Genomic DNA, 8,484 nt, shown 5'->3' with positions numbered 1-8,484 from the left:
ATAAACCACCATTCCCGACCCACGCATAGGATCACCCAGGACTTTAGCCACCTAAAAGCCCTCCAAGACAAACAAATCAAAGTCACCAAAACCCAAACCCAAACCCCAATCTCACCCAAACCAAAACCCAAAACCAAAATGACCTCGCCCAAAGCCCCAACCAAACCTAGACCTAGAATAATCCTTAGGAAAAAGGCCAAAACCCAGAAACCATCCATTGTAGATGAACCGTTCACTTCACTCGAAACCTCCCCAGCCCGCTTAAACGAACCAATGTTCTCAATGTTTGAGGACATACCTATAACCATCCAACCTAGGACCACCATACCCGTCACCTCACCCACATACCAATTTGCCTCACCTATTAGGGATACCTCATTTTGGTCATCTACATTCACCACATCCAGCCAAACCCAACCCACCTCAACCACCATAGAAACAACCACCACACCAACTAGCCTACCCCTAACCATAACCACATCCTTCCCAACCTTAACCTTAACCTTAACCTTACCCATCCCAACCACACCACACTAAAACATTTCAAAAACACCTCCCTCAACACTTAGGAGCCCTATGATTACCGCCACTCCCATCTCAAGTGGGAAATCGAAGAAGTCTCCCGTGTTCAAAGATCCTTTCCACGATAGGCTTGTGGCACTGGAAAAGGCTAATGAGAACCATGCAAAGCGGGAACTCATTGATCAAATTCTTGAAGGATCAACAAGCCATCAACCAGGAGGTCACTCGTCAATGTGATGCCTTGGCCGATCAATTGGCCATTCTTCAAGAAAGACGTGACCTGGATCAAGACAAAATCAAAAGTCAGCAAAACTGGATCAACATGTTGCAGAAAAGAATTGACAATCAGCAGCAGTTAATCAACAAAAACTCTCTCCAAAACGTTGATCAACACGTTGACATGGAAAGGCTTGAGTCTCGAGTTAGACATTTGGAGACTGATCTTCCTTCCTCTTCTAACTTTACTGATAATTTCATAAGGGAGATTGAGTCTACACTTGATAAAGTGTGGATTGATTTTGAGCGGTTGAGCTCAAGGGTGAGTGGGTTGGAAGGTTGTGAGAGTCAAGACTTGAGCAGGGTTATGGGAGAAAGTGTGAGGCTACAGAATCTTGTTGAGCAGCTTAAGGAAGAGTTGGAAAACCAACGCGTTGAACAAGGGCGCATAAATGAGTCGTTGGTTAACTGATACCAAACTGTGATGGAGGTTATGCGATTAACCGATGAGGATGTTGAGAACCTATGTGTTCACTTGATGGGGACCTTTCGAAGGTTTCTTTGTGTAGTCGAGCCAAGGGCTGAGCAAGTCAACCGACGACAAAATATGCTTGCTCGTTTAGCCACTGATGCCGAGAGGGTCAGAGTTCTTGGAAGTGTACATGGCTTCCTCTACACGGGAGAACCTAATAAGGATGGAGGAGAAGGAGGTTCCGATTCAAATGCTGCTGATGAGCCTGAAGTTGTTGTAGGAACCGTTGCCGGCACTAAGCCTGTAGCTACTAGTGTTGTTTAATCTGAGCAGGTCAGTACTACAAGTTCACCACTTGTTGCACCCACCACGAGTATGCAAGTAAGTGTTGTGTTCACCACTGCTATGATTGTTCATCCTAAAGCACAACGATTAGCACAAGGTGATGGTGATGATGGTGATGACGGTGATGATAATGATGGTGATGACGGTGATTATGAGGATGATGATGACGATTCTAATGGTGTAGACGAGGATGATGATGAGGACAATGGTGATGAGGATGTTAACCACGAGTACGATAGCTTTGATGATACTCGTGGTGGTGGAAACGGTGACGGCAGTGGTAGTGATAGTGGAAATGGTAGCGGTGATGCTACCAGAAATAAGGCAACTGATGATGACCCGCCAAAGGAGGCTTAGAAGACGAGGGAATCGAATGTTGTGGTGAAGGCTGAGCTCGCCTCTTTACTAAACGTTTGCTCTTTTGCAGGTACCGTCCCGACAGTTGAGAAAGCCGTGGATGAAAATAAAGAAGATAGTGATAATGGCATCAATTATTCCCCCAACCCCAACACACCACCAGTTAGGGAGAATGTTGAGTCGGCTGCTGATGAACCTGTTGTCACTCCTATTGCTACTTCTGCTCGAAGAAAGTAGAGAAAGGGCACCAAGTACTACAGGGTGAGAAGAATGGGAAGCTTGCGATGGAGGTCGAAGCCTTACCATGATTTGGATCTTATTTTGTACGCCAAACACCACAATGATAGCAAAAGTTGGGCTATCCGACGTGCAAATGGAGATCTGCCATATCATACTTACAAATATATGCACACTTTGTCTCATCTCGACATGAACTACTTTCGCAAGACTATAGATCGAGATTATAGCAAAGACACTATCGAATCATGGTTTATGAGGGTAGGTCATACAAGACAAGAAAAATCAACCATTTACTAACAAGCCATCCAAGGGTCGAAGATACAAGATACCTGATGATCATAGCGAGCTGACCTGCCATAGGATGCCCTTCGAGGACGACTTTCTCTACGACTTCATCGCCTGGGAATTTGACAACGAGCACGGTGAAGTCATTATTCACAGCACACGCACTCACGAGCTGCGGTTCTTTGATGAGCATGAACTTGCAGGATTTGGACTCAGCGACCTCAAGAAGCTACTGGAGACGCCACTTTGTACTGTTGAAGACGTCCGTCGTGACAACACGAACACTATCATCAGAAACTTCAACAAGTTTGTCAAATTACTTGTTGAAAGGCAACCATTTGTTGAAGATCCAGATGTTGTCTTCAACTACGAGTCCGAGTGAGAGTGATGATGGAAGAAAATAAAGCAAATATTAAAGACTAGAGGGAGATTGTAAGGCCCATTTCTATATTAGTCTTTCGTATTTGTATGTAGTCTCGTTTATGTTGTTAGTTTGTTTACTTTTGTATGTATTGTGCCCAAGGCCTATTGTATTTGGAGCCCATTGGGCATGTTATATGAAAGAGGTGTATGGGAATACACACACATATATATAGTGTGTGTATCACATACACCAAGTAACCTTTTGCAAATTATCTTTCTTACAAACTCACAAACTCTCTTTCCCTCTCTCTACCTTCGGCCCTCATTACCAACATCACAAGATCCGAGATCTCGGTCCTAGCTAGTTGTTTTCGCCAACTAGTTGAGAGGTTGATCCAAGACGACTAGAACTTAGTTTGTTTGTTGTTTGATCCGGTCACGGGACCTACATTGTATAAACGAACATATATTAACGTCTACGAACATAAATGAATAAACGAAACAAATGTTCATGTTCGTGCGTTTAATTAAACGAACACAATCTTTTTGTTCATCTTCATACATTTATTAAATAAACGAACTTCCTGCCAAACGATTCACAAACAATTTATTGAACGTTTGGTTAGTTTACATGACTAATAATGCATGTAGAATCATCTAATACCGACGTAATATATTAAAAAATAGAGAATTGCGAGTATACTGAATAACCATATACAGTATAATATGTAATAGCGTTAACTATGGAGGCATATTTAATAATCATCCCAACTATATTTTAAAAGCTAAAGTCCGTGTCTTTTTAATTAATAATAACTATATAAAAGAGTAAAATGTGGTTTTCGTCCCTATGATTTGTTCAAATCTGCGATTTTAGTCTAATAGTTTTAATTTGCGATTTTCATCCATGTGGTTTCATTTCACTTGCAATTAAACTCGTCCCACTAACCCCGTTAAGTCTGGTCGTTAAACCCGTCAGCGTGCCCCTCACGTAAAGGGCAATTTTGTCTTTTTCCTCTCCAAATAAATCTCGTTTAAATTCGCAAGCACCCTCACGTGAGAGGTTGTGGTGAATTTGGGAAAAAAAGGGAAAGTCCGCCCCTCATGTGAAGGGAACGCTAATGAGTTTAACGATCAGACTTAACAGGGTTAGTGAGGTCGAGTTTAATTGCAAGTGAAATAAAACCAAAAGAGCGAAAATCACAAATATAAAACTATTCGACTAAAACCGCAATTCACTCTATATAAAATGAAAAACTTTGATGATAACCTTTATTGTTTCCTAACCTTATCTTCATAATTTAACAAAATTCCTTAACAAGTAATAACTCATCTTTCTCATCCCCTATCTCCGTACTTCAACCTTACATTTTTAGAGAAAAACATACACATCGTGCACCCCACATCTATTTTTTAAAATTGTTTGTGAGTGAATGTGAACAGATGGGAAAGAAAAAAAATAATTAAAAAAAAATAAAAATGTATTGTTTAATTGAATAAGGATAGACTTGCGGGGTGAGATGTAATAGCATCCATAATAACAAACCGTCATATTATCGTCACATCAGATTCCAAACTTTTCTTAATAATATTATTGTTTTTCCACAACAACAAACCTCTATAAACCTATTAAAAAAATTATTAAAGTTATATACATATAATGTGTATATATGTATGTGAGATAGAAAAAGAGAGTGAATATGTCACATAAAGATTTTTTGAAGTTTGCAAAAGCAAAATTTCCTCTTAAAGACCTCTCTCCATAGTGGTGGACTTGACTTTTCTCAAGTTTGCCGCCAGCCACGTAGATCCGGACCTATGGAGATGGAGCTTGTTGTGGATTCTCTAAGAAGTTTTTAAAGAACGAGAGATATATTAAAAAACCGACATGTTTTAATCAAAATACAGAGATGGGAAGGAGATGGCATATGTATGCTCTTATGTGTTCGTAATCCCATTGATCTCCATCGGAAACAGAAATTGATTTGCAACCCTGTCGAAACCACATTGGCAACAACAACTGGGAAACCTTAAGAGTCCAAAAATAATAAATAAACTGACTAAATCTCATGAAAGATTTTGACAGATCACTCTAATGATTTATATGTATTTAAAACACATGTAAATGATTGTACATTAGTAATCAATAATCATCCCAACCATATTTTAAATGCCGAAGTCCTCGTGTACGCCTTTTGAATTTATAATAACAAAAATTAAAAGTTTATATAAATGAGTCAAGTTATTCTACAAAAGGTAACAAAAATAAGAAGTGTGAGATAACATAAATAATTGACATGTGTCAAGTGGGGACCAAAAGAAAAAGGATATAGAGGTAATTGTACACATTTTCTCTCTCCACATTCAAGGCATATGTTAATACCCCGAACATTTTAGAACGTTTATAACTTTTTCGTATGATATTTTTTTTAAAAAAAAAGTTCATCATAATAACAAACGTTTTTTTATCTTTAATATGAGTATGATTTTTGTTATATAAAATTTAAAACAAAAATCACATAAAGATTGTTTCAAGTTTGCAAAAGCAAACTTTCCTTTTAAAGACCTCTCTCCACAGTGGTGGACTTGACTTTTCTCAAGTTTGCCGCCAGCCACGTAGATCCGGACCTATGGAGATGGAGCTTATTGTGGATGCTCTAAGATGTTTTTAAAGAACGAGAGATATATTAAAAAACCGACATGTTTTAATCAAAATACAGAGATGGGAAGGAGATGGCATATGTATGCTCTTATGTGTTCGTAATCCCATTGATCTCCATCGGAAACTGAAATTGATTCGCAACCCTGTCGAAACCACATTGGCAACAACAACTGGAAAACCTTAAAAGTCCAAAAATAATAAATAAACTGACTAAACCTCATGAAAGATTTTGACAGATCACTCTAATGATTTATATGTATTTAAAACACATGTAAATGATTGTACATTAGTAATCAATAATCATCCCAACCGTATTTTAAATGCCGAAGTCCTCGTGTACGCCTTTTGAATTTATAATAACAAAAATTAAACGTTTATATATATGAGTCAAGTTATTCTATAAAGGGTAACAAAAATAAGAAGTGTGAGAAGCCATAAATAATTGACATGTGTCAAGTGGGGATCAAAAGAAAAAGGGTATAGAGGTAATTGTACACATTTTCTCTCTCCACATGCAAGGCACATGTTAATACCCCCAACATTTTAGAACGTTTACGTTTTTTTATCTTTAATATGAGTATGATTTTTGTTATATAAAATTTAAAACGAAAATCACGTCATTGTGTCTTTTCGCACACCATTGTGTCTTTTCGCTTATCATTGTGTCTTTATTCGTCATTGTGTTTTTTCGCACACCATTGTGTCTTTTCTCTTATCATTGTGTCTTATTTCTTCATTGTGCCTTTTCACACACCATTGTGTCTTTTCGCTTATCATTGTGTCTTTTTTCGCCATTGTGTCTTTTCGCAAACCATTGTGTCTTTCCGCACACCATTGTGTCTTTTCGCTTATCATCGTGTTTTTTTCGTTATTGTGTCTTTTCGCACACCGTCGTGTCTTTTCGCACACCGTTGTGTCTTTTCGCACACCATTGTGTCTTTTCGCTTATCATTATGTCTTTTTTCGTCATTGTGTCTTTTCGCACACCATTGTGTCTTTAACTTGAAACGTAAAACATAATGGTGAATACGTATATCACAATGACCTAAAACGTAAAAAACAATGATGAATACGTATAACACAATGACCTGAAACGTAAGACACAATGGTGAATACGTTTAACACAATGGCCTAAAATGTAAGACACAATGGTGAATATAATGAATTGAAAAGTAAAACACAATGGAAACAACATATTACACAATGACACAATGAACAATAAAAAAACACAATTAAAAAACCCATTAATTTTTTTTTTATTTTTATGTAACAATATGATACTCATATTAAAGATAAAAAAACTCTTATTATTATGGTGAATTTTTTTAAAAAAAAATAATGTCTTATGAAAAAGTTATGGACATTTTAAAATAATAGGAGAATTAACATGTGTCTTGCATGTGGAGAGAAAAAGTCAACAAATGTGTGTTATTACATTCATGTCATTTCCATCAATTTTTATTTATTAAATTAATCTCAGCCATTCAAATCTAAGATTAATGAACAAAATTCCTTCTCACCCTTCTCATTTTTGTTGGCCGTTGTATTTTAAGTTAACCCTATATAAATTGATAAAACTTCAATGATATAATCCTTTCCTATATAACCCATTGCTTATATGTGCTTTCTATATAAACGGTGCATTGTGTCTTGCTCTCCATCATCCATATCAGAGCCCACTAAGTACAAGGTATTTTCACAAAAGATACCTACCAGTACCACTTATTCTCCCTCTATGTATGTATTTATGGTTGGGCAAGTATTATTAGGGTATGTGCATGCAATAGGTTAACAATCAACTGCACGTCGACCATGGATATCAAGATGTGTAAAAATGTGTCATTAATTATTTCTTATGTGATTGAAAGTTTGAGTCTAGTGGTGAACAAGAGACTAAATTTAGAAGTGCAATTACCGAGTCCGCGCTAGCTATTCAAAAGAAAAAAATTATATGTGTAATAGGTTAAACAAATCGTTGTTTCTCTTCTATTGGTAACAAAACTGCTGATGAATTTTGAAGCAGGAACATGTGGAAGTTGAAGATAGCAGAAGGAGGTGGTGAAGAGCGGCTAACAACCACCAACAACCATATTATATATATATTATATATATATGAAGAATTTTGAGAACTTGATGAGTTGTAAGAACTTCAAGAACTCAATATGGATCACACAATCAATTAAATGAATATTGAATATGTGGCTGAGAATAAATTTGATTAAAAAATTAATCATGAGAGAGAATAAAATTTTTTGATAATTACACAAGTTTAAATGTTAAATACACATATGTAATAAGTTAATTCGGTGTGTAAAAAAATATTATAATTTTTTTTACGTTACTTACACTTACGTATTATATATGTATAAAAAAAGTTCAAAAAAAAAACTTGTTACGTTGAGTTCTTTCGAGTTCTTAAAACTTAAAGTGGTTCTAAAAAATCAATCATATATATATATATAGGGTTAGTATCATTTGAGAACTTCAAAAAAGTTAAGAATTTCTAGGAACTCATAAGAAAGAAACATTTTTTTAATTTTGTTCATATATTAACATTGTTTAAGACTAGTTTTACCATATTTTATATATAAATTTATTATTATATATATAAATCACAAGTTTATATATGTGTAAAATTTATGTAATAACAAATTTACATATATGCAGAAAAAAGTTTAGATATGTGTAAAAACTAATTTTCTTAATTGTAATCGTAATTATAAATATAAAAAATGATAAAACTACACTCCAATAACACCAACTTACAAAAAAATTTGTAAGAAACATTAATTTTCAAGGGTTCCTTCAAATTCTTAAATAATTTAAGAGTTCTGTAATAATATTAATCCTCTATATATATATATATATACACACATTTTTGTAGACATGTTAAAAAACAAAACTCATAGATAACTAAAACTATATTGTATCTTTATTATTAAATTCAAACAATTGACGTATTTGTGTTGTGTAATAGAAATTAACTTGGTCCTATCTATTTATTATGTGACCTGACCCGACC

The sequence above is a fragment of the Bidens hawaiensis genome, unplaced genomic scaffold (assembly GCF_021521415.1).
Source record: "Bidens hawaiensis isolate Kalapana, Puna unplaced genomic scaffold, B.hawaiensis_p1.1 tig00023156_1, whole genome shotgun sequence".
Taxonomy (NCBI): Eukaryota; Viridiplantae; Streptophyta; class Magnoliopsida; order Asterales; family Asteraceae; genus Bidens; species Bidens hawaiensis.
The sequence above is the reverse complement of the archived record's forward strand: the minus strand, read 5'-3'. Positions refer to the sequence as shown.